At 39.9% G+C, this 25,387-nt stretch overlaps 1 protein-coding gene across 1 annotated transcript in view; it reads left to right on the top strand.

Moving 5' to 3' along the window:
- The first annotated feature begins 2,199 nt into the window (after positions 1-2,199).
- Positions 2,200-25,387, top strand: part of RABGAP1L (RAB GTPase activating protein 1 like) — a 718,011-nt gene continuing 694,823 nt past the window's right edge. The window contains exon 1 of the mRNA XM_052653672.1: positions 2,200-2,318. The gene's annotated coding sequence lies outside the window, so the exon portion shown is untranslated. The remainder of the gene's footprint in view (positions 2,319-25,387) is intronic.

The following is a 25,387-nucleotide window of genomic DNA, read 5'->3' on the forward strand; positions in this document are numbered from 1 at the left end:
AGTTCATCTTAAAGGAGATCAGTCCTGAGTGTTCATTGGAAGGACTGATACTAAAGCTGAAGCTCCAATACTTTGGCCACCTCATGTGAAGAGTTGACTCATTGGAAAAGACCCTGATGCTGGGAGGGATTGGGGGCAGGAGGAGAAGGGGATGGCCGAGGATGAGATGGCTGGATGGCATCACTGACTTGATGGACATGAGTTTGAGTGAACTCTGGGAGCTGGTGATGGACAGGGAGGCCTAGCGTGCTGCGATTCATGGGGTCGCAAAGAGTTGGACACGACTGAGCGACTGAACTGAGCTGAACTGAAACTTATTTTGAACTTATGATTTAAAACTTTTAGTTCCTTTTTTGGGGGGTCTGTTTCTTAGTGAGTGCAGATAATTGTCACGGTGTTGCCCTTTTTGTCAGAAAGCTTTTTTCCAGTTAGCAGATATCAGAAAGCAGAAACCATGTCATTTTCATCTGTTGACATCCTTGTGCCCAGTGTAAGTTTACTAATATTTTATTTAGTAGAGGCTCAGTACATACTTGTTGGCTTCTTTATTAATAGATACAGATGATCTGAGTTATCCTGACCTTAACCTTATTAAATACCAAAAGTTCAGCATTTACTGGGTCAGGCTCAGAGTTAGGTAATCTCTTGGGATACAGAGGTTAAAGGATTTCCTAGGAAGAAGCCCAGCACCTAGGAGAAATATTAAATAAATGTAATACTCTTGGTCTGTCCCAGCATCTATGAAAGTGAAAGTCCCTCAGTCCTGTCCCTCAGTCCTGTTCGATTCTTTGCGTCCCCATGGACTATACAGCGTATAGTCCACTATACCATATATGGAATTCTCCAGGCCAGAATACTGGAGTGGGTAGCCTTTCCCTTCTTCAAGGGATCTTCCTGACCCAGGAATTGAACCAGAGTCTCCTGCATTGCAGGTGGATTCTTTACGGAGCTATCAGGGAACCCTTGAGCATCTATAGACATTTAGATTAGGGATTTCTCAAGGTAGCTTTCGGATCTAGGTGGGGAAATGAGTGCCGAAGAATTTAAGTAGGAGAGAGAATTTTAAACTAAAGAAGTCACTTTAGAGTGGAAATCATTGGACACATCTAATTCCTCCTGCGATGTCTTCACATATTTATACAATAACATTTATGGAGTACTTTCTCTTAAGTCAGACGCTCTGCTAGGCACGGTGGAAGATAAAAATGAAGCAGAGCCTCAAAAGATTCTTTAGTGGGCTAAAATGTCACACAAATTTACCCAGATGAGGCTGAATATATTCGGTGCCACAAACCTTTAGAAACGAAGTGCTAAGGAAATTCAAAAAAATTCCTGGTCTTTTTTTTTTTGCCTCTAAGATCTATGAAGAAGGATATCCAGTTTAAGGATCAGTACAGTATTAGTCGATGAAAGAGTTGGCTTATTTTTTATCTCTGCTAGTTTGTACCCCCAACTTTATTACCCCACAGGATAAAAAGGTGCAAATGACGCTAAGTTTTCTTCATAAATACATAATAGTGCTTCCTGTTTAATCCCCACTGGTTATTTTCTTCAATCTCTCCTGAGTCCCACAGAAGGAACCTTTGTAAGCCCACAAGACATCTTGAAACAGGCACAGAAAAGAGTAACTGACGAGAAAAGTTAGAATTCTTTAAGGTGACTTCCCTGAGGAGTACTGGGCATTAAGAATGACAATATACGTAAACCAGGTTTATGAGCAAGAGCACAATCGCCCCAAAGTAAGAATTATCTAAAAGATCAGTAATCGCTGGGCAACGCTTCAACCCAACTCACTCGGAGATCAGGGTCGCCCTAGCGAACCCGCGCGGCTGGGCTCCCGGCATGGTTAAGCTCTGGGAAGTTCTGAAGTACCGCGAGCGTCTCTAGCCCCTTCCCGGGTCCCTACTCTTCACAGCCTAGGCGGGCTAGGTCTTCACTCACAGACGTTAACCCAAACACCGCCAGGCGGGGACGTGTACGCGCGTGCGCGCCCGCCGCTCAGGGCAGAGAAGGCCCTCCGCCCTCAGGAGCGCGCACGCCGCGCCGAGGGGCCCGGACGTGCGCGCTCCCGACACGTCATCTTCACCACCACCACCACCACCTCCTCCTCCCCGACCCGCCCCCTCCCTCGCCTCTTCCTGCCGGGCGGTCCTCCTCCCCTCCTCTCTCAGCTCCCTCCGCCCTGTTCCCTCCGCCCTCCTAGGGCTTCGGCGGCGGCAGAGTGAACGGGACGGGCCGGGCCGCAGAACGCTGGGCGGCGGGTGCGACGCGGGCGCCTGGCAGAGTTGTTCCGGCCCTTCCCGCGGAGACGAGAGGAGGTGAGGTGAGGGCGGCCTCGTAGGGGCCGACGGGCGCACCGGCGGCCCGGGGCTGCGGGCTGGGCTGGGGGTGTTGGCGCCGGGGCTGCGCCTGGGGAGGGTAGCTGTGGGGGCCGGGCCGGGACGGGATGCGAGAGGACCGCGGGAGGAAGGCTCGGGACTGTCGGTGGTTCCGCGGACATCGGTGGTTCTCCCGGGCGGCCGCTCCTCGCGGCCGGGGCGGGTCGGCGGGCGGGCGGGGTCGGCGCCCCTCACCTGGGGGCGGGGGTGGTGACTTGGGCGCTCGCCTCCAGATGTGCCCTCCTGACACTGCCGCCGGCTGCTGCCGGGATCGCTGTCCCAGCAGCCCCACGTCCGGGGGTGGGGGTGGGCGTGTGGTGAGAGTATTTTCTTACCCACGTTCAGGCATCTGTTCGTGACCGCGTCTCGCCCTCGCGCTCCCCCTGTCTCCGCCAGGCACTTTGCTCCGCTCCTGCTGTTGATGCTTGTGGTTTTGCTGGCTGGGATGGGCTGCGTGCTGGGCAGATCTCTACCTGTACGGAATGCCCCGCTTCAAAGTTGACCGCCTGACCATGCCAAACATCCCTCTTCCAGGTCGTGGGCGTTCAGTGTCCTGATAACTGAGTCAAAGTTTCTGAGACTGGACTAGTACTTTGCACTGGTCTCCAGCGGTTCAGGGCTGGGCAGTGCGTCAGCATGTGGAAAGGGGCCACTGGCCAGCGGGGAGGTGTTCGGGTGCTAGGGAACTGGACCGATAGGATTGTTTCTGATCCCAGGGCAGTGTGTCCAGGTGCTTGTGTATTGTCCCTGTACTTCTTAGATAGGATCAGTTTAGAAAACGTACCGAAATTTACGTGGTCACTTGTAGAATTGAGAGTTTCATGTAAGTGACGAGAAATGCCAACCTCATTTTGCTGATGGTAAGGACAGCTTTCACTTGCCTGATAGATTTCAACGCTGACTGGAAACTTTATTTCAAGGTCTGCAGTTCTGGTGCTGGAAAGTTTAGGGATTTTAAAAAGTACGTTTAAATTTTCCTGCGTGTACTGGGGAGATAGATAGTTGCTTTTTATAATTCTGGAAACACCGTATTACGGAAACCTGACTTTTCTCATAATAGTGTTTATGTGTGGCTTCTGCTGCACTTCTGTAGAATATCTGCGCATTTGTAGAATGATGGCAGAAGATACTAACATGAAGTTTGCTTGTGGTAAAATTGGAAGTGGATTTTTGCCCATGGAAAATACTGGTCCACAAGTTACCAGTATTGGAAAACTGGCCTGTGATTCATTATCTCAACAGAGTCCCATGTGAAACTGACAATGAAACTACAAAGGAGAAAGACCAGGTGAATTTAATGTATACATTATCTTCAAATTGTATTAAATGCTTGTTTGGTTGGGGAGTTAGTTGAGACTGAGACTGGAGTCTTCAATCAGGTCAAAGTGTGCCCTGATATTTTGTATTGACAGGTCATCTGGGGAGAAGTGATGTAGTTGGGCAGTCTTTATATGTGAATGTATTACATAGCCTACATTATATTCTAAGAAGCTGGAAACAAAGTAGTAGGTCCCAGTACTATTGGGACATAGTGAATATACCAACCGGCATAAAAGGTGTAAATGTGTGACTTTTTTTTTTGACCTGAGTTATTTGATGGTGATTTTTATATATTATAGTTGCAATGTTCTGTGAATTTTTGTGTCCTTGCTAATTGTTTCATAATTCAGATAATTTTCTTTTCACCTTAGTGTTTATTATGGTGTTTTAAAACTTGAGTAACAGAATTTTATTGGGTATGTGAGACAGTTTCTATGTTTTGTCAGCTCACCAGTTCTAAATTTGTGATTTCTGAAAACTTAAAATTTTCTTTGCCTTAACCCAAAGTTGAGCTCTTTCAGTTAGTATATATTTATTTGAACTCAGATGATACAGCATTGAAGCTCAAAGTCCTTTTATCCGTTCTTTTGGAGTAATCACAAGAAGGAGTTTTCTTGTGCCAAGTTAAAATATTGTGAGTGGGAGCTAACAAGGCTTTGAGAAATTAGCTTTGTAGAGAGTAGTAGCTAAGTAGCAAAACTTTCTTGTTTTGATGGTGTAGAAATTGGTCTGAATTCTAGCCTGTTGTTGTCTTGAAGTGGTGTGGGGTCTTAATGGCTGAATAGAGGATGTTTGGAGGATGGAGATACTGTAGGCTAAGGGATTCCCAGGCACAGAGTTTTCTTTTTGCTGTCTCACAAGTTTTAATGAGTTGCTACATGTGTATAGCTCTTGTATGTGTGTTTATGTGTTTTCAGTTGCTCAGTTGTGTCCCGTTCTTTGCTGTCCTATGGACTATAGCCCTTCAGACTTCCCTGTCCATGGGATTTCTCAGGCAAGAATACTGGAGTGGGTTGCCATTTCCTCCTTCAGGGAATCTCCCTGACCCAGGGATCAAACCCATGTTTCCTACATTGCAGGTGGATGTTCACTGCTGAGCCACCAGGGAAACCAAGGTATAGCGCTTACTTTCTATACATAGGTCAGCCAGTGGACCTGAGCATGACCAGCAGCCCCAGGCTATTCCAGGCTCTGGTACAGCCTCTTACAGAGATGGTCTTATGAGCATTTGGCACCACAGATAGTGGAGGCAAAGAAAATATTGACTAGAGCCTGAGTATGGTAAAACACTCAGTTTTTAAGGCAAGGTTTAATATTGTCACCATGAAGAAAGACATTGCTTGACTTGACTCTTGGCTTTTCAAAGAATCGGACATGACTGAGCGACTGAACTGAATAATTTTCACTTGATGGTCAATATTTGAAATTGGGTAGAAGTACCTACCAGTGGACCCTAATAAGGAATAGTTAATGGAATTAAGCAGAACTTGTATCTCAACATTCTCTTTTTCATACTTAATTTTCTTTTCATATTGTACTCATGCAACAGATAGGCTACTACAATTGAGTATTGCCAATTTGTGTTCATGCTGACTTCTTTTTTTCATCTTTTGTATTTTTTTGGTGTAACTTTTGGGATTTTCCTGGGAAACTTCTGTGCATATATTCAGTTGATTTGGAGTTAGATTTGAGCTAACATTATTAGCCTGCTTGAAATTCCGAGCTTCCTTGTTTTCTAAATAACCTTAAAAATAGAAAACACAATTCTTTATAAACACTCAGGAAAAATCTGGTTACAGACTGTGTTGTGATAGACATAGTACAGCCCAAAATGTATTCAATAAACTTTACTTCTCACCCAGTTTAGTAAGCTTAAGTAAGAAGAAAATAAGAAAGTATGTTTTTCAATAAAAGCCTGATTTTCCCAGAATATCAAGTCTAACAACTGTTTGCTGTGCTATTTTTCCCCTTGCCTATTCTAAATTCAGCAAGTACTACATGTCTCTAGTCCCTGGCAAAAACTTAATTTTAGTAGTAGGGGATTCTCAGTAATGGAAGTCTATTGAGGGATGCAGGCTTGTGCTGGAGAATTTAACAGGGGAACATCAGGGATGGAAATTCACCTTTTTATAGCTCTGGTTTTCTTTGTACCCAGGTTCTAAGCAAGGGCTTTCCTGGTGGCTCAGTAGTAAAGAATCTGCCTGCAGTGTAGGAAATGCGGGTTAAATCCCTGGGTAGAGAAGATCCCCTGGAGAAGGAAATGGCTACCCATTCCAACATTCTTGCCTGGGAAACCCCATGGACTGAGGGGCCTGGGAGGCTACAGTCCATGGATTGCAAAGAATTGGACAGGACTGAGCGACTGAACAAAAACAACAAGGTTCCTGGGTGGGTGAAGGGCACATATTCACAATTACATGGACCTTTTTTCATACTATAGGTTTCCTTTTCCTTTCCTGCTGTCTCCCCTAACCCTTTGCTAAATGAGCCATTGCAACTAGTAGGAAGATGTAGCCCTCAGTTGTAACTGAACAAAGGTTGAAAACCTTGGTCTTTTGCTAATACTTCCTAAGTCAAATTTTCACTTCCTGTAATTTGCCTTCTGGTGATACCAGTAGGCATCTCTCATTTTTGAAGAGACATACAAATTTTGATGTTGAGATTACATATGTAACTAAGAGTGCAATTTATTGCATTGTGTAGTACACATAGAAGAGGACTAGGAGATTGTTTAGCTGAACATTTATGAACGGTTTTGACTGTGACTCACAGTGAGAAATAGATTTTATACTCATTCACCGCGCGCACGCACACAGACACACGAAGTTGAAAGAAAATTTTGGTGAAGTAATACTTGTTGTTTTAGGCCTTTGCTGGAGCTGGCTTATCGGTTGACTTGTAAGAGTAGTTATGTCTCTCTCTCCACCTAGGTGCATGTGTAGCTTGAAATTGGCTTTGGTAGGAGTATTTACACCAGGGAGATCAACAGATGTTACAATTCAGAGCTTTTCTCTCTCCTTTGAATAGCCAGTTAAATATTCACAGTGTACCACTTCACTGCCTACAACATACTTTGATATTTTCTATTTTATTTCTTTTTATTAAAAAGATAATGCTGGATTTTGATGCCAAAATTGATTTTACAGCCTGATAATGGATAACCATCGATGGTTAAAAACTGGCTTAGTCCACCTTCTTGACTCTGTGGATGAAAACACTAAAAAATTGAAGTTCAAGGTCATATAGCTAGTCATTAGCAAAGGGGGGGTCTGTGGACTCCTAATCTGGAGTTAGAGCTAGTGGATTTATCTCTTTTCCTAACCCATGGAACTCAGAGAGTTTAATATGTGTAAAACGTGTTAAGCAGTTTGAACAGAGATGAATAAGGCATGAACCTTGACCCTGAAGCTTTATGCTTGTGTGGGAGATGAAGTATGGAAATAAAGATAATGTAAGGCAGAAAGTAATATGTAGTAAAGAGATAAAGATAAGGAGGTACAAGTTAGAGAGAGGAGGGAGGGATTACCTTTAGTTGTAAGGATATGGGAAGAGGTGACATTTAAACCATGCTTTGAAGAATGGGTAGGATTTGGACATGTGGAAATAGGACGCGTAGTAAATAGAGAAAGGTCTTTCTGGGCCAGGGTGATCAAAGGTATAGAGGGAAAGAGCTAGGTAAGAAAGAGTCAGAACCAAATGGTGAAGAGCCTGAATGCCAGTTTTCCTTTCTGTTTTTCTGCTTGTCTTTCACTTTTGTCTCTGCAGTCATTTGGTACTCACTTCTTAACGTTCAATAAGCGCTGTATGCTTTGCTCCTGACTTGACTATGACCCAGAGAGCACTTAAGTATCCTTAGAGTAAAAGCTGAGGGAAAAATTATTAGTGTAAGAGAAGCAAAGTTGAGTATACCAATCCTAAAATTGTTGGAAAGAAAGGGAAAACATTTTCTTTGTAAGGAGATACCATTATTTTTTGTTTTGCCAAATAGCATCAGATTGTCTATAGCAGGAAGCAGTTTTGAAAGTCTTTTTAAAGCACCTTCTAAAATGTGCTTTCTAAATGACTGGGTCTTAATTTGGAGGCAGGTTTGGCTTAGGCAGAAAGGCAGTTGATACAGATCCACAGCTGAGCTGACTAGTTTTCAGAATTTAGGACAGCAAAGCAGGGTATTCATACCACAGCCAGTTGTGAAGGCTTGCTAGATTCTTTACTCAAGTAGTTCTTTGATTTCAGCATTTATGTCTTTGACAACCTGTACGACTGGGGATGTTTTGAAGTCCTGGATGGAGCTTGCTTTGTTCCATACGGGAAATGAAGACAAATGACAGTATGTTGTGTCTGTTAATGAAACTGATTCTCAAGATTTTCTGCCTGTTGAAGATTTCATACTCACTGCTTCTAATTAAAATGATGCACAGTCAATTTGAAGAAGCTTTACTTCTCTTTGGCCTACCAGTTCTATAAAGTAAAAGCCCTTTTAGATTGTTGCCAGGTAACACATACAGACTGCTGGAAGTGTGTGGAAAATTTTGGTAATCTTGGTAATGAAGTTGCTATAGTAAAAAAAAATAAAAACAACAAAACTTCTTGGTAATAAGTTGGGTTACTTCTGGATGGTTGACAAGGAATTTTGGGGTTGAGATTTGGTTCCAAAATAAATATGAATGAATGTCTTTGCCATACTGTTTTCCTCATTTAAAGTTCTGATATGTATATTGTCCTGTTACTGTAGGTTTTAGCAGTTTCACGTGAACTGCTTCACAAGATAGCACATCCCAAATAGCATGATAAGAGTTTAGAGGCAGCATGCTTCAGATACTTCACACCACTTGAATGGTGCAGCTAATCATGTCAGCACAGAGGTAGGTTTTTTTTTTTTTTTTTAACATGTTAGGTTTTTACAAATTGAGTTTATTAAAATTTTCTACTATCAGTTTTTTTTGTGTGTATGTGGTACTCAGTGTTATTAAACTATGCAAACATTTTCCTAAACACATATACATTGATGTGTATGTATAACACACACGCCACCCACCAATTGTTGGAATTTTTGGTGAGAATACAGTCTACCTGGTAAATGACTAAAAGTAAGTGATTTGGCTCTTTGAAGACTTATCTCTTAAGTCACAAATATAAGAGCCATGCACACCCAGTGGGTTTTTTTTTCTTTGTATGCCACATTTCCAGGAAAGTAGCACGTTTTAAAAGTCAAGCGTAGAATTCATTTGTACCAGTGAAGGAGTTCCGAATTTCACCCTTTCCCTGTGTTTTATGTGCACCTGTATTCTGCCCTCATTATCAGCAGTAGGAAAAATTGTATGTATGCATGTTCAGACACTCAGTTTGTGACCCCATGGACTGTATAGCTCATTAGGCTCTTCTTCCCATGGGATTTCCCAGGCAATAATACTGGAGTGGGCTGCCATTTCCTCCTCTAGGGGAATCTTCCTGACCTAGGGATTGAACCGTGTTTCCTGCATTGGCAGGCAGATTCTTTACCATTGAGCCACCAGAGAAGCCAGGCAAAAAATTACAGGACCTTAAAAATCAAACTTCCACCAGAGGGGATGCAAATAACAAACACTATATTTAGAGAAAATACAAACTTGTGGTTTTTCAGTTTTGAAGGTTTAAGAGAAGTGTAACGTTAGTTTTTGATAAACAATGTTGAGTGTTTATTCTGTGCTTCAAGATGTACTTTGTCATTTTTGAACCCCATTTCTAAGAGTATTGTATAAATGCAAATGTTTGTTAGAGTGGTTATTAGGTATTTCCTTCAATAGTTTCTCTTTAGTAAATTTATCTTGATAAGACACTTGGGATAAATTATATCTTTGTTTAGTGAGAAGTCAACCTCTGAAGGGAGACTATACATATACTGGCAGATGATATGGTTTCTTAGGTTGTTTTATAGTAATTTTGTTGTCTCAGCAGCTAATAGCCATCAGACCTTAATCATTTATTATTTTATTTCCACAGAGGTCTTCTCTCATGGGCTGTATTCTTTCATTTAAAATCTCTGTCTCATATTTTGCCCTACTGTTAGTGGTCAGGTTTGGACTAATGTTAAAGACTTTGTGCTAGTCTTTCTATGCAAAGATGTTGCTTATCAAGTTGGTACTAAATTGTAATTTAGTTAATGTCCTCTTTCCTGCATCTGTTTTTTTCTCTTAATATTGTAGAATCTTCTTTTAACACTAAGCCAAGCTTCCTGGTAAAGTTAATGGGAAAAATGAAGTTAGATGTTATTATTCAAATATATGGACCACCTGTTTGCTAGTACTAGTGAACATATAAAAATTTTTTTGCATAAGTTTGTTTGTTCAGTTCAGTTCAGTCACTCAGTCGTGTCCGACTCTTTGTGACCCCATGAGTCGCAGCACGCCAGGCCTCTCTGTCCATCATCAACTCCCGGAGTTCACCCTGACTCGCGTCCATTGAGTCCGTGATGCCACCCAGCCATCTCATCCTCAGTCATCCCCTTCTCCTCCTGCCCCCAATCCCTCCCAGTATCAAAGTCTTCCAATGTGTCAACTCTTCGTATGAGGTGGCCAAAGTACTGGAGTTTCAGCTTTAGCATCAGTCCTTCCAAAGAAATCCCAGGGTTGATCTCCTTCAGAATGGACTGGTTGGATCTCCTTGCAGTTCAAGGGACTCTAAAGAGTCTTCTCCAACACCACAAGCATCAATTCTTCTGTGCTCAGCCTTCTCCACTGTCCAACTCTAACATCCATATATGACTACTGGAAGAACCTTGGCCTTGACTAGACAGACCTTAGTCGGCAAAGTAATGTTTCTGCTTTTGAATATGCTATCTAGGTTGGTCATAAGTTTTCTTCCAAGGAGTAAGCGTCTTTTAATTTCATGGCTAAGTCATATCCAACTTTTTGTGACCCCGTGGACTACAGCATGCCAAGCTCACAGTCCTTCACTATCTCCCAGAGTTTGCTCAGATTCATGTCCTTTGAATTGGTGATACTGTCTAACCCTCTCATCCTCTGCATGAGTTAGGCAGCTTAATTTTTCAGTAATGAGTCTAGGCCTCTAATTATGTATTTATTTTATGTAATTACTTAATCACTCTGCTGTACACCTGAAACCAGCACTTTTTAAATCAACTGTTCTTCAATTAAAAAAAAAATACACACACACACAAAGATCTTCACGACCCAGATAATCACGATGCTGTGATCACTTACCTAGAGCCAGACATCCTGGAATGGGAAGTCACGTAGGCCTTAGGAAGCATCACTATGAATAAAGCTAGTGGAGGTGATGGAATTCCAGTTGAACTGTTTCAAATCCTAAAAGGTGATGCTGTGAAAGTGCTGCACTCAATATGCCAGTAAATTTGGAAAACTCAGCAGTGGCCACAGGACTGGAAAAGGTCTGTTTTCATTCCAATCCCAAAGAAAGGCAATGCCAAAGAATGCTCAAACTACCGCACAATTGCACTCATCTCATGCTAGCAAAGTAATGCTCAAAATTCTCCAAGCCAGGCTTCAGCAATATGTGAACTGTGAACTCCCTGATGTTCAAGCTGGATTTAGAAAAGGCAGAGGAACCAGAGATCAAATTGCCAACATCCGCTGGATCATCAAAAAAGCAAGAGAGTTCCAGAAAAACATCTATTTCTGCTCTATTAACTATGCCAATGCCTTTGACTGTGTGGATCACAATTAGCTGTGGAAAATTCTGAAAGAGATGGGAATACCAGACCACCTGACTTGCCTCTTGTGAAACCTGTATGCAGGTCAGGAAGCAACAGTTAGAACTGGACATGGAACAATAGACTCTTTCCAAATAGGAAAAGGAGTACGTCAAGGCTGTATTTTGTCACCCTGCTTATTTAACTTCTATGCAGAGTACATCATGAGAAACGCTGGGCTGTATGAAGCACAAGCTGGAATCAAGATTGCCAGGAGAAATATCAATAACCTCAGATATGCAGATGACACCACCCTTATGGCAGAAAGTGAAGAGGAACTAAAGAGCCTCTTGATGAAAGTGAAAAAGTTGGCTTAAAGCTCAACATTCAGAAAACTAAGATCATGTCATCTGATCCCATCACTTCATGGCAAATGGATGGGGAGACAGTGGAAACAGCGGCTGACTTTATTTTTTTTCTGGGCTCCAAAATCACTGCAGATAGTGATTGCAGCCATGAAATTAAAAGACTCTTACTCCTTGGAAGGAAAGTTGTGACCAACAAGGGATAGCATATTAAATAGCAGAGACATTACTTTGTCAACAAAGGTCCATCTAGTCAAGGGTATGGTTTTTCCAGTGGTCATGTATGGATGTGAGAGTTGGACCATAAAGAAAGCTGAGTGCCGAAGAATTGATGCTTTTGAACTGTGGTGTTGGAGAAGACTCTTGAGAGTCGCTTGGGCTGCAAGGAGATCCGATCAGTCCTGGATGTTCATTGGAGGGACTGTGTTGAAGCTGAAACTTCAATACTTTGGCCACCTGATACGAAGAGCTGACTCATTGGAAAAGACCCTGATTCTGGGAAAGATTGAGGGCAGGAGGAGAAGGGGATGACAGAGGATGAATGGTTGGATGCCGTCACTGACTCTATGGACATGGGTTTGGGTGGACTCCGGGAGCTGGTGATGGTCAGGGTGGCCTGGCGTGCTGTGGTTCATCGGGTCACAAAGAGTTGGACACAACTGAGCAACTGAACTAAACACACATATAAATATATATAAAATTTTTGATTATTTTCAATTATAGGTTATTATGAGATATTGAATATAATTCCCAGTACTATATACTAAGTCCTAGTTGTTTATTTTCTGTATAGTAGTGTGTATATGTTAATACCAAAGACTCAGTTTATCCCTCCCACCCTCTTTTTCTCCTTTGGTAACCATAAGTTTTCTCGGCCTGTGAGTCTATTTCTGTTCTGTAAATATGTTCATTTGTATCACTTTTTAGATTCCGCATATAATATTCGATATCATATGATATTTGTCTTTCTCTGGAATATTTCACTTAGTATGATAATCTCTAGGTCCATCTGTGTTTTTGCAAATGGCATTATGGCTGAGTAATATTCCATTGTGTATGTATACACCACATCTTCTTTATCCATTCATCTGACAGTGGATACTTAGGTTGCTTCCATGACTTGGTTTTTATAAATAGTGCTGCTATGAACAGTGGGGTGTTCTAATTTTTTTAAAATTCTGACATGCATTTTATATTTCTTGTTGGCACTGTCAATAGTTTTGATAGGTGAAACAGGTTTCTCTCCTTGCACTTGATTTCACAAACAATAAAATAGCAATCTCTACCATATGAGGATACCAGATAAAGGTTTTAAAGGATAATCCAATAATAGTGGTTCGTAGAAACTAGTTCATTTAGCAATTAATGTGATGCTTCTCATTTTACTTGTAAGTTTCATTATGTTTACATGCTAAGTCATGGTGGAACTTTATTATGTGCCATTGAGAATTAATTTTTCTAGATAGAGAACTTCAGTAATTTTTATACTTGTGAAAATTTCATTTGGAAGAGAGGCATGATAGTAGATTTTATACATTATGGTTGGTCAAATTGAATGGAAAAAAACATGTGCTTTAAGCCACAAATTACTGAGAACATTTTTTGGTTTTGTGGAAGACAAGGTAGGTAGGGCCTAAGAGCTCAATTCTTGATGTAGTGTTGCAATGAAATTCTGAGAGCATAAGTGATTTGCCACAGTTTTTCCTCTTTGCATAATAATAATAACAAAAACTAACATTATTGAGTGTGAATGGGTTATTCTGTAAGATAATGTGCATTATCTAGTTAATCTTCACAATAACTACCTGAGGTAGGAACTATTACAGCGTCCAGTTTGCAGGTAAAGGAACAGGCTTAGAGAAGGTCATAACTTATGATTACACAGCTCATAAGAGGCAAGTCTCTTTCGCTCCTAAATTACTTCATAGCAACTCTCAACTGCTACTCTATATTGATGATTTCTTTAAATGGGGTTGATGATACTTGCCTTGAGCGTTTCATAGGGTAATTATGAGAACCTAAGAAGGTAAGATTTACAACAGGGAACCTATAAATGTGCCTGGTGTTTTCATTTTACTGAGAAATTTTTTGAGACGCCGAAGAAGTCTTTGAAATAGATAAGCACATATATTACTTTTAATCACTAAAATAAGTCAAACCATAAAATAAATCGAGTAAGCAGATTTTGATAGGCTGCTGTCTGAACAGCAGAAGACATATTTTGTGTGGGTCCAGAGGATCAGTGAGTGAAAGGCAAGTGGAGGCAGAAATGTAGGGATGTATTGAGTAGAAAGTGGATTGGATCATCTCTAGCAACCTGAATTCTTTCTGCAATGAGGAGGAGTATTAAATAACATTAGGTGACCTCAGAGATGCTTCCAACAGCAAGATCTATGAGTGTTTGTAATGGGTGACTTTTATTTTATTCTTGTACCTCAAAATAAGTAGATATACCCCCAAAAGTTTTTATTTTAGCTTGGATAATTAACAATCACTGTTCTTTAAATGTCAGTTTATTTATTTATTTGTTTGCACTGAGGGTGGAAAAATATATTATGGTTGCCTGGAGAGAATATATTTATGTATTTTGCTTTCTTCCCCACAAGATAAACAGATTTTTTTGAGGGTGCAGTGGGTAAAACAGCTTAATAGTATATTGTTGCTTGCTTGCACTTAATACTTTTCTTGTGATTTTCCCTCAAATTTAGATTTCATAAGTGTATATTTCCACATGAAAGTTACCATTATGAGTATGAAACGTCATTTTTATTGTATGGGGTGTTACAGTTTTATGGCTCTTTATATAGTTGGTTTCATTCTCTGACACTGTTTTATTCAGCAGGCGTCTGTAAGGCAAGGAAAGGATTCAATGCTTGAGAAGCAGATATAAGAGACGGTTAAGGAAATGACAGTCATATTGGAGAAACATACAAGTACAGTGGAGTGTAGCCAGGATGGGGGCAGTGTAGGATGTGTCTTACAGGAAAGCTTCAGAGGGTTCTGCAACCTGATCTGAGTTGAGTTTAAAGAAGGTGAGAGGCGCATCTTAAGGTATGAAAATTTGAAGTTGTAACTCTTTACTTGGGTAGACCCAGTAAGTAGCTCCTTATCTTCTTTTTGAAAGACACAGAAACCCCCAAATGGATGTAATTTTTTATAAGTAATTACTTAAAAATAAAGCTGTCACTGAGAACTTACTTTTATTTTATATATGATGCTGTGGTTTCTAAAGTAGCAGATTAAAAAGAATAATATAGAATTGAAATGGTGTCATAAATATACATACTGATAATAACAGATTGCTGACATTGATAGCAAGGAAGAAATAGGAAAAACTATACACACACACAACCCAACTCTAAAAACCATAGATAGTAAAGGAAAACAGCCTTGCACACCTATTTAGCTTTGGGTATCTGTTGTATTTCTAGTCGTATATATAGAATAATAATGAAAGTTTGTCATGTTCTCTCTTACAAGAAAAGGTTAAATGTATGGTCCGTATAGTTCATTTATGAAGGCATGAAAGTTTTTTCTTAGAAAGATTTTAAAATATGAAATAGTGTGAAAACCAGAGGGTAAACTCTTATGTCAGTTATCAAATTGTTTATCTTGAGTGATTGATTTCCAAAGGGCTTTGAATAACCTTAGATTTAGTTTTTTTCTTATATATGACACATCTTTGTTGTTGTCTATTGCTCAGTCATATCTGACCCTTTTTGCAACCCCTCTGTCCAGGCTCCTCTGTGCGTAGAATTCTCCAGACAAGAGTAGTTTGCCATTCCCTTCTCCAGGGGATCTTCCCAACCCACATACTGAACCCACGTCTCTTGCATTGCAGGCGGATTCTTTACTACTGAGCCACCGGGGAAGACCATATGACGCATAGACTGCATCTTTTATGGAATATTAGACATAGTTCAGACAGTAAAGAGTCTGCCTTCAATGCAGGAGACCCAAGTTTGATCCCTGGGTTGGGAACATCCCCTGTAGGAGGGCATGGCAACCCACTCCAGTATTCTTGCCTGGAAAATTCCATGGATGGAGGAGCCTGGCGGGCTACAGTTCACAGGATCGCAAAGAGTTGGACACAACTGAGAGACTTCTCTTTCTTTCACTTTCAGACATAGTTCAGCACAGTCTTTGCTGTGTAACATTGGCTAGAAATTATTTGCTTGCATTGTTCATTCGCTAAGTCCTGTGTGACTCTTCTGTGACCCCATGGACTATAGCCCACCAGGCTCCTCTTCCAGGGGTTCTCCAGGCAACAGTACTGGAGTGGGTTGCCATTTCCTTCTCCAGGTATTTGCTTATATAAAATATCAGACTTAGGATTCTTGACCATTTGGGTAATCAAGTCCTTTTGAGAGTATGGACCAGGTTATTTTTCTCTTCTGGATGACTTATAGTTGTCTCTCTGAGTCTAGATGCTATCATCTTGAAAGCCTTCACTGAGATTGTAGACTGTTAGAAATCTGTTAGATATCTCTTATCTGTGTTTTTGGAGCATCTTATTTTCCTCCCTGTTGTGATACTAATGACATTGCATTGTAGCTTGTCTGTTTCTACTTTAGACTACAGTATAGGCTTTTTGAGAACAAAAGCTATTTTGTCTAGGGCTCTGGAAGTGGTCTCCCCTCGATTTGAATCTTGGCTGTGTGTGGCATTGGGGAAATTATCTGTAAAATGGGGATAATCGTACTACATAGAGTTATTTATCTTGAATATGTTAATGAGTGTAGAGGAGAAATAACACAGTTTCTGGCACATTGTTTAGTTCTCATAAATGTTTCTTCCACCTTTTTTTTCTTATTGTGTCTGGCATTTACTTTTAAATGCTTTTAAAAGTATTACTACAGTAGTACTTTTAAGGTGGTTTTGTAAACTGTGTTAGAGCTCATTTGGATCTATCATTAACATTATTAAATGAAAATTTCTTAAAATGAATAATAACTAGTATATAAAAAATACAGTCTTTGAGCTAGATATCAGCAAATCATGTAGTCTCCAAATTTCATTATCAGCCTGAAAAACTTTCCCCAGGCCTTGTCAAGCATGTAATTGTTGTGATGGCAGTGGATTTCAAGTAGGTGGGCCTGGTGCTCTGTCTGTGGTGACCTGGAGAATGAGGGTAGGGGAAGAGGAGGGAAGCTCAAGAGGGAGGTGATATATATGTATATAATTATGGCTCATTTGTGGTGTTGTATGGCAGAAACCAATACAACATTGTAAAGCAGCTTTCTTCCAATTTAAAAATAAAAACTAAAGATACTTCTGAATATAAAAAAAATTAAGTAGGTGGAAAAGACTGTAGAGTTCCTTTTTCTGAATTTGCTGCTTTCTGACCTTGTTCACTTGTCTTCGTGGCTGTGCCTCTTATTACCATCATCTTGGCCTTGTTATTGATCTGTTTTTTGGAAGGAAAGAACCCTGTGTCTGACAAACTTACTAGCTGTGTGACCCTGGGTAAGTAACCTTACTTCTGGGTTTATATATATGTATAACATTCAGAAAACGAAGATCATGGCATCCGGTCCCATCACTTCATGGCAAATAGATGGGGAAACAGTGTCAGACTTTATTTTTTTGGGCTCTAAAATCACTGCAGATGGTGACTGCAGCCATGAAATTAAAAGACGCTTACTCCTTGGAAGAAAAGTTATGACCAACCTAGATAGCATATTCAAAAGCAGAGACATTACTTTGCCGACTAAGGTCCATCTAGTCAAGGCTATGGTTTTTCCAGTGGTCATGTATGGATGTGAGAGTTGGACTGTGAAGAAGGCTGAGCGCAGAAGAATTGATGCTTTTGAACTGTGGTGTTGGAGAAGACTCTTGAGGGTCCCTTGGACTGCAAGGAGATCCAACCAGTCCATTCTGAAGGAGATCAACCCTGGAATTTCTTTGGAAGGACTGATGCTAAAGCTGAAACTCCAGTACTTTGGCCACCTCATGCGAAGAGTTGACACATTGGAAAAGACTCTGATGCTGGGAGGGATTGGGGGCAGGAGGAGAAGGGGACAACCGAGGATGAGATGGCTGGATGGCATCACGGACTCGATGAACGTGAGTCTGAGTGAACTCCGAGAGGTGGTGATGAACAGGGAGGCCTGGCGTGCTGTGACTCATGGGGTCTCAAAGAGTCGGACATGACTGAGCGACTGAATTGAACTAAACTGATATTGAAGTAGTAATAATGCCTCATGACTCTGAAATTTTAGAAATAGGTGCCTGGTGTATAGAAGGTGCTCCGTAGATGGTAGGTATTCTTAGCTCTCTTTTCAAGCCAGAATCCTTGGTACTCCTTCTTTATTAGTAACTTTGTTTGAAAGCAGCAAACCAAGAATTAGGGTGAAGGAGAACTGGATCACTGGGGGAATGAAAGCAGAGATTTTTGCACCAGGACTCTTGACCTCAGATGGGAGATGGATGGGAAGGGCCTGTAGCTTTATGTGAAGAAGGATGGGTGAAACCTGATTGGATCAGATGTAGCATAACATCTGTAGTCTGGCTTAAACCCTCATTAACTGGTTGGGTGGTTTTTAATTTACTTAAAATTTAAAAGTTTGGTTTACTTTTTAGTTATTAAAATGCTTACAATACTAAACTACTTACTTGATTACAAAATGATTTTTCAGTGAGCTGAGCACAACTTATTCAAGGCTTATGGACTGTAGAGCTGTTCCTCTGTGATAGTGTGTTAAGACATTTCTAGAAATGAAGTGTCCCCCTCCCTGCCTCCCCCGACCTATCCTTTAGCCCCTTTGTGCCACAAGTTGTTGCAATCTATGTGACTGCTACTCCTGTTGGGATCTGTCATTTCATTACATCTCTGTGGTTTGCAAGGCGTCATGTTAAGTGCTGTGGAGGAATGTAAAGAAGTAAAACCATGTATTTCAGGAAATTGATTGCAGTGGGGAAAATGATACATTCATGTATTAAAAATAACTAATTTATAAAACAGAATTATTAACTAAAACATCTTATTTTCTGAGCCCAATATCCCTAGGGTCATTTAAGATAAATAGTTTTGCTGGAAAAGAAGTCTTAGGCCGTTGTTATGCAAGTGTCAAACCATGGATTAGAAAAGTAGGAAACTGAAGTTTCTGACTAATGTTAATTTTCCATCTTATTTGTGAATCTTTATTAGCATTACCTTGTACTGATTCCTTCACTAATATCTAAGAATTTAAAAAATTACTTGTCACCTTCAAATGTGATAATTGAAAAGTTGGTTAATTATTCTCTGTCTTTCAAAGCAGATTAAGTTAAATCATCATGATTTAGATATTTTCCTATGGTAGTATTTTATCTTAGTTTGTGTCATTTGCAACAGATCATCAAGTTAGTGCTGTATTTATTATTAAATCTAGTATTTATTATTAAGTCTAGTATTATTAAATCTAGTATAAATGTAGTGTCTTTACTGCAGAATGGTGCACATTTTGATCAAAAGAAGCATTGCCACCCTCCCTGTCATCTCCAGCTGTACCTTGACTAACATTTGGATATAAAAAAATCTAATCAGATTGCTCTCTCCTTTGATTTTCCTTTTGCTGACTTACTGTCATTCAGATCTCTGCTTAAAAAAATTGTTTTCTGAGTCTTTCCCAAACCACCTAATCTGAAGTGGTTCTTGATGCTCTCGGCTTGCTCTGCCATGTTGCCCTATGTATTTTCATGCAGAATACTTATTCCTGTCGTAGAAACTTTCTTCTTTGCTTTCTCCCCCCGTCCCTTTCTTCACTCCCTCCTTCGTTTCTTCCATTCTCCAGTAGCTTATATGTTCTTTGAGAGCAAGGACTTAACTGGTTTTTATCACTTCTCTTATCTCTAGAGCTTCAAATAATTCGCTCAATAAAGTTTTGTTACTATAGAATGAAGCAGACATTCTTTCCCCTAAGTAGCTTTATGACTGTCTTGAAAGTTCATTTTACTTCATTATGCCTTGGTTTCTTCCGTTGCAAAATGGGTGGGGGATAGGAGAGGAAAGAGATTGAATTAGATTATTTCCAAAATCTCTGCTGTTAGCTTGTGGTGAGCTTTGCGTGCTGCTCTAATGGTGTTGATGAAGTTGGGCTTAGCTACTTAATTATTTTCTTTCTCTTCTCTTGAAACCAGTAGTGCATATTTATATTTGTAAGATTACTGACAGCACTGGCGAATTAACTCTGATTGCAGACTCAGTTTTTTGGTGTATCTATGATCATGTTAGGTTCTGTGGCATACCTAAGTATTAAATTGAACTGATCTTTCTGGTATTTACTCTAAATATCAGGAAATTGTAGTCATCTCTTTTTAATTAATTTCAATTATGAGAGTTATAATTTCTATGAAATGAACTTTGAGATAATATACATATAAATAAAATGAAAGTTTGCGGTAAAAGTAACTTTTGTAGTAATTTCTGGAAGGCAGTTGAAATTGTAGATATAAACTAGTTTTTCCTTTGGTGCATGTGACTAGAATTTTAGACAGTGGGCTATTTTAGTCTTCATTTGGGAATATTATATTGAACAAAAACATGTTTGAAATGGGTAAAGGAAATGAGCAGACAGTTGATATTAGAGGATATACAACCTGTAAGCAACTGTTAGAAGAATGTGTGATCTTCTCAGTAATCAAAGAAATGCTGACTAAAACAAAATGGAATACTACTTTATACTTATTTCAGATTTTTTCAAAAACAGTTATATGTAATGCTGGTTAAATATTAGTAAAGCAGGCATATTCAGATAGTGCTACTGGATTGCAATTTGGTAGGATGTATCTGGAATTTTTAGACTATTCTTAATTGTTTTATAAATCTAATCAGTAGCTTTCCTTCTGAGAATATCCTAAAGAAATAACTACAGAAGAAAGAAGGCCAAGATAAGAAACAAGTGTTTACAGGAAACTATTCAGAGCAACATTATAGTAGTGGCTTATTGGAAGCAACTTAAATTTTCAACAATAGGAGACTTTAAGATATGGTACACTTATTGCAAGAACCATTGTGTAGCATAAAAATAATTAGAAAGACTATCATTTTAAGGAAGAGTGAATGTAACCATTTAAAATTATAAGAAAAATATCAGGAATGCACTGAAATGCCAACTGTATTAGCTCAATAGTATTATGGATCTTTTTTTTTCCCCTAAATTTCTGTAACTTTTATAATGAAAAAAGCATAAGTAAAATTAGATTTTGCTAGCAATGATAAATTTGTTAGTATAACCAGGGTTGCCAGATTTAACAAATAAAAATACATACACTATTTGGGATGTATATTCCAAGTAAATAAAATTATTTTTCTGAGATTCAACATTAAACTGAGTGCCTTATGTTTTATCTGACAACCCTAAGTGTAACACATTTTGGTTATAGTTGAATGTTGTTGAGAAATGTTGGGACACTCTGCCTCCCAAATAATTCCAACAATTGTTTTTAATTTAGTTAAAAACTAGAATTATTTAGCTAGGAAAATTACTCTTATGGTCTAATTTTTTTTCAGAACTTTTTTGACTGATGCTTGAAGGAAATATGCTTCAGTGTTTGGCAAGAGTAATTAAAAACTCTTGTTAATTAACAAAAACATGATACTGGATACTGCTTTTTTACCTTAGATAGAAGGATGATTTGTTGAGTTAACATTTTTTTAGTTTTAGAAATAACAGGATTTCTGGATTTCCCTGATGATCCAGTGGTTAGGACTCCATATTTTCACTGCCACCGGCCTGGGTTTGATCCCTGGTTGAGGAACCGAGGTCCCACAAGCCAGTAGCTGTGGTGAAGAAAAAAAAAAAAGGCATTTCTGCAGTGAAACATCTTTCTACATATATCTGGGAAGGTGCTTTCCCTATCAGAGACTTATTGATATAATGTTTGAGAGGTCAAGGAAATGAGAATAAGGAGGGAAGTTGAAATAGGATTGTAACTACTCTGCTTTGAAAACTGGAACTTTTTTTAAGTTTCATATTTGAAGTGAAAATAAAATGCACTTATAAGAAGTTCTGACAGTTTTCTAAATCCTAAGTAATCCTCCCACCGAATAAATAACATGTCAGGACTTTTTGGATTGAAAAAGATGCAATTTTGGGGTCCAACTGAAGATAAATCATATGAAAATGAAGATCAATTTAGTAATTATTGTTGATACAGTTAATGTATCCAATCAAGGGCTTTGATATACTAGGTACTAATAACAGAGATACCCTGCCATCGTAGAATTTATAGTTTAGGGAGGAGTTTGGCAATTACTGTGCTCTGTGATAAGTATAATGATAGGCCATTTGAGCTGCAGGGGTAGCTCAGAGGAGGGGCACCTTAGCCAGAGGAGAGATTCTACGATCAGAAGGAGTAGGAGTTAGCCAGGGAAGATGATGTGGGAGTCCTGGAGATTGAGAGCAGATATGAAGGTCCAGAAGCAGGGAAGAACATAGCAGATCTGAAGAGTGAAAGAAGGAAGTGGACAGCAGTGTATTTGAAGGAACGGGGAGAGCGCGTGGTAACACATGAGGCTGTAAAGGTGAGCAGGGGCCAGGTGATGGTGGGTCTTACGGATCATTTAAGATGTGGGCTTTATTCTAAGAATGCTATGCTGTGCTTAGTTGCTCAGTCATGTCTGACTCTTTCGACCCCATGGACTGTAGCCTGCCACGCCCATGGGTATTCTCCAGGCCAGAATACTGGAGTGGATTGCTGTGCTCTCCCCAGGGGATCTTCCCAACCCAGGGATTGAGCCCAGGTCTCCTGCATTGTGGGTGGATTCTTCACCATCTGAGACACACATTAGATTTTGTTCTAGAGAGATTATTTTGGCCTGGGTGTGTAGAGTTGGTTTGGAGAGAAGTAGGCTAGAGTATGGAAGACAGTTTAGGAAATTGTTACAGTAATCCAGGTAACTCAACTAGGATGGGAGTAGTGAAGCTTGAAAGGAGTGGACAGACTTAAGAAATTTTTATGAGACAAAATCATTGGGACTTTGTGATATGTTTGATTTAGGAGTGAAAGAGAAGCAGTCATAATTCTTGGGCAGGTTTACCAAGAGGGATTAAAGAAGGAGCAGTGTTTTGGAGTTTGACATTGTAGATGTCTGTAGCTGCTGCTGCTGCTAAGTCGCTTCAGTCGTGTCCGACTCTGTGCGACCCCATAGATGGCAGCCCACCAGGCTCCCCCGTACCTGAGATTCTCCAGGTAAGAACAGTGGAGTGGGTTGCCATTTCCTTCTCCAAGATGTCTGTAGGCAGCTTGACAAATGGTATAAAATGTGAGAAAGATGTCTGGGTTTGAAATGTACTAATTGAGATTAAGTGGGTAGAGTTGAAGAGACCCAGAATAGAACCCTGAGGAGCTCCCTTTAAAAAAAAAAGTGATTGTTTCGAAAATCTTACATTTTTATTTGTTTTTCTTCCATTTGTGCTTATTGTATTTACTTTCTTTTTACAAGTCTTTCCTCTGTTAGATTATAAGCCCCTTAAGGGCCCGACCATGTCTCTTTTGTTTACCTCTGTATGCACAGTACTTGGCACATAGTATACACTTGATAAATATTTGTGAAATGAAAACAGTTTTCCCTATTACTTTCGTTCCTCATTTGAGTCTTTAGTTGTGGGCATTTATTTCCAGAATCTCTGTTCTATTGTATGATCAGTTTGTCCTCTTTCAGTCAGTATCACGTTGTTCACTCACCCAGTCATGTCCGACTCTTTGTGACCCCATGGCTTGTGGCTCTCCAGGCCTCCCTGTCCCTCACCATCTCCCGGAGTTTGCCCAAGTTCCTGTTCATTGCACTGTTGGCTGTAGACAGCCATCTCATCCTCTGACATCTTCTCCTGCCCTAGATCTTTCCCAGCATCAGGGACTTTTCCAGTGAGTCGTCTGTTCGTATCAGATGACCAAAATACTGGCGCTTCAGCATCAGTCCTTCCAGTGAATATTTGGGGTTGATCTCCTTTAAGATTGACTGGTTTGATTTCCTTGCTGTTCAAGGGACTTTCAGGAGTCTTCTCCAGCACCACAGTTTGAAGGCATCAATTCTTTGGCGTTCTGCCTTCTTTATGGTCCAGCTTTCACAATCAGTGTCATATAGGTATGTTTTCTTTTAACTTTTCATTGTGGAAAATTTGAAATTTATGAGAAAGAAAACAGTTTACTTAATACCCACATAGTAATCTAAATTACGTTTCTCATTTTGGCTTTATCTTTTTTTTTGGGTGTAGCACTGCAAATTACAGAGATTGGTTTATTTTTATCCCTAATTACTTGAATGTATCTCTCAAAAGTAAGAACATTTTCTTATATAACTATATTCACATTATCATACCTGACTAAATTAACAATTTCTTAATATCCTCAGAAACCCAGCCTGAATTAAAATTTTGCCAGTTATACCCAAAATGTTTGTGTTAGTTTGCTAGAGCTGCCATAACCAAATATCACATACCAGGTGGCTTAAAGGACAGGATTTATTTTCTCACAGTTTGGAGACTGTAAATCCAAAATCAGTGTATTTCTCCCGAGAATCTCCCCTTGGCTTGCAGGTGGCTGCCTCTCTGTGTCCTCATGTGGTCTTTCCTCTCTGAGTGCATCCCTGGTGTTTCTGTGTGTCTGAGTTTCCTTCTTACAAGGGCACACCAGTCAGATTAGATTAGGACCCGCCCTAATGGCCTCCTTTTAACTTACCTTTTTAAAGGCCCTAACTCCAAAAATAGTCACATTCTGAGATACTGGGGGTTAGGGCTTCAAGATATGTAGAATTTTTTTGTGGTGGGAGTGGGGGCACAATTCAGTCCTAAACAATGTCTTTTATACTGGTGGCTTGTTCAAAGCAGGATTTAATCAAGGACTATGCAGTTGCATTTAGTTGTAAATTTCTTACGTACGCTTTAACCTACATACATCTCCCCACTTTACCCCTTTTCTTCTCTTGACAATACAGACATCTAGCCAACTGTCCTGTAAGATATTCCATGTTTTGAATTTGTCTGACTTATTCCATTGTTTCCTGTTTCCTATAAGCTGAAAGCTAGATCTGAAGGTTTATTTAAACTAAAACATTTTGGGCACCGGTATTTATAGTTTGTGCTGTATGGGTCAAATGGTTGTGTCTGGAGGCACATGTCTCATTGTCCTACTCTTAATGATGCTGAGATTGATCACTGGGTAAAGTGGTAACAGAATAGAATTATTCTGTTATAAAGTTTATTTTTTTCCTTATCACTAAGAAGTTACCTGTGGTACAGCACTGTAAGTATTACATGGTTTTGATCATTGCAATTTAGGGTAGTGTGGTTGCTTAAATGTCATCAATAAGGGTTGTTACGAATAGTGAGTATTTCTCATTTTTCGCTTTCCAGGATTTGAACCCCTTGCCTGTATTTGGCAAATTTTCCCAATTTATGAGGCAGAGCCGTCTTTTTACTAGAGAAGTGGAAAACGTTAGGTGCTTTACTCCCAGGCCCCTTTTTATTTAGGGCGTGGATACATACCTGGGTTCTATCAGTCAAATACCTATCTCCAGTTTTGGACTAGAAGCTTGTAATATAAAGATGACCCTGGGAAAAAATCCATTCCAGTGAGGGTTGGTAGCAGTAGCCACTATCTTGTTTAGTTTAAGAAGCAGCAGGGGCACTGATTCTAAGTATGGCATCCACCCAGTGTCTAGACTGTCGGTAATGTGGACGGTACGAGCTCTC

Source organism: Budorcas taxicolor, chromosome 16, assembly GCF_023091745.1.
Source record: "Budorcas taxicolor isolate Tak-1 chromosome 16, Takin1.1, whole genome shotgun sequence".
Taxonomy (NCBI): Eukaryota; Metazoa; Chordata; class Mammalia; order Artiodactyla; family Bovidae; genus Budorcas; species Budorcas taxicolor.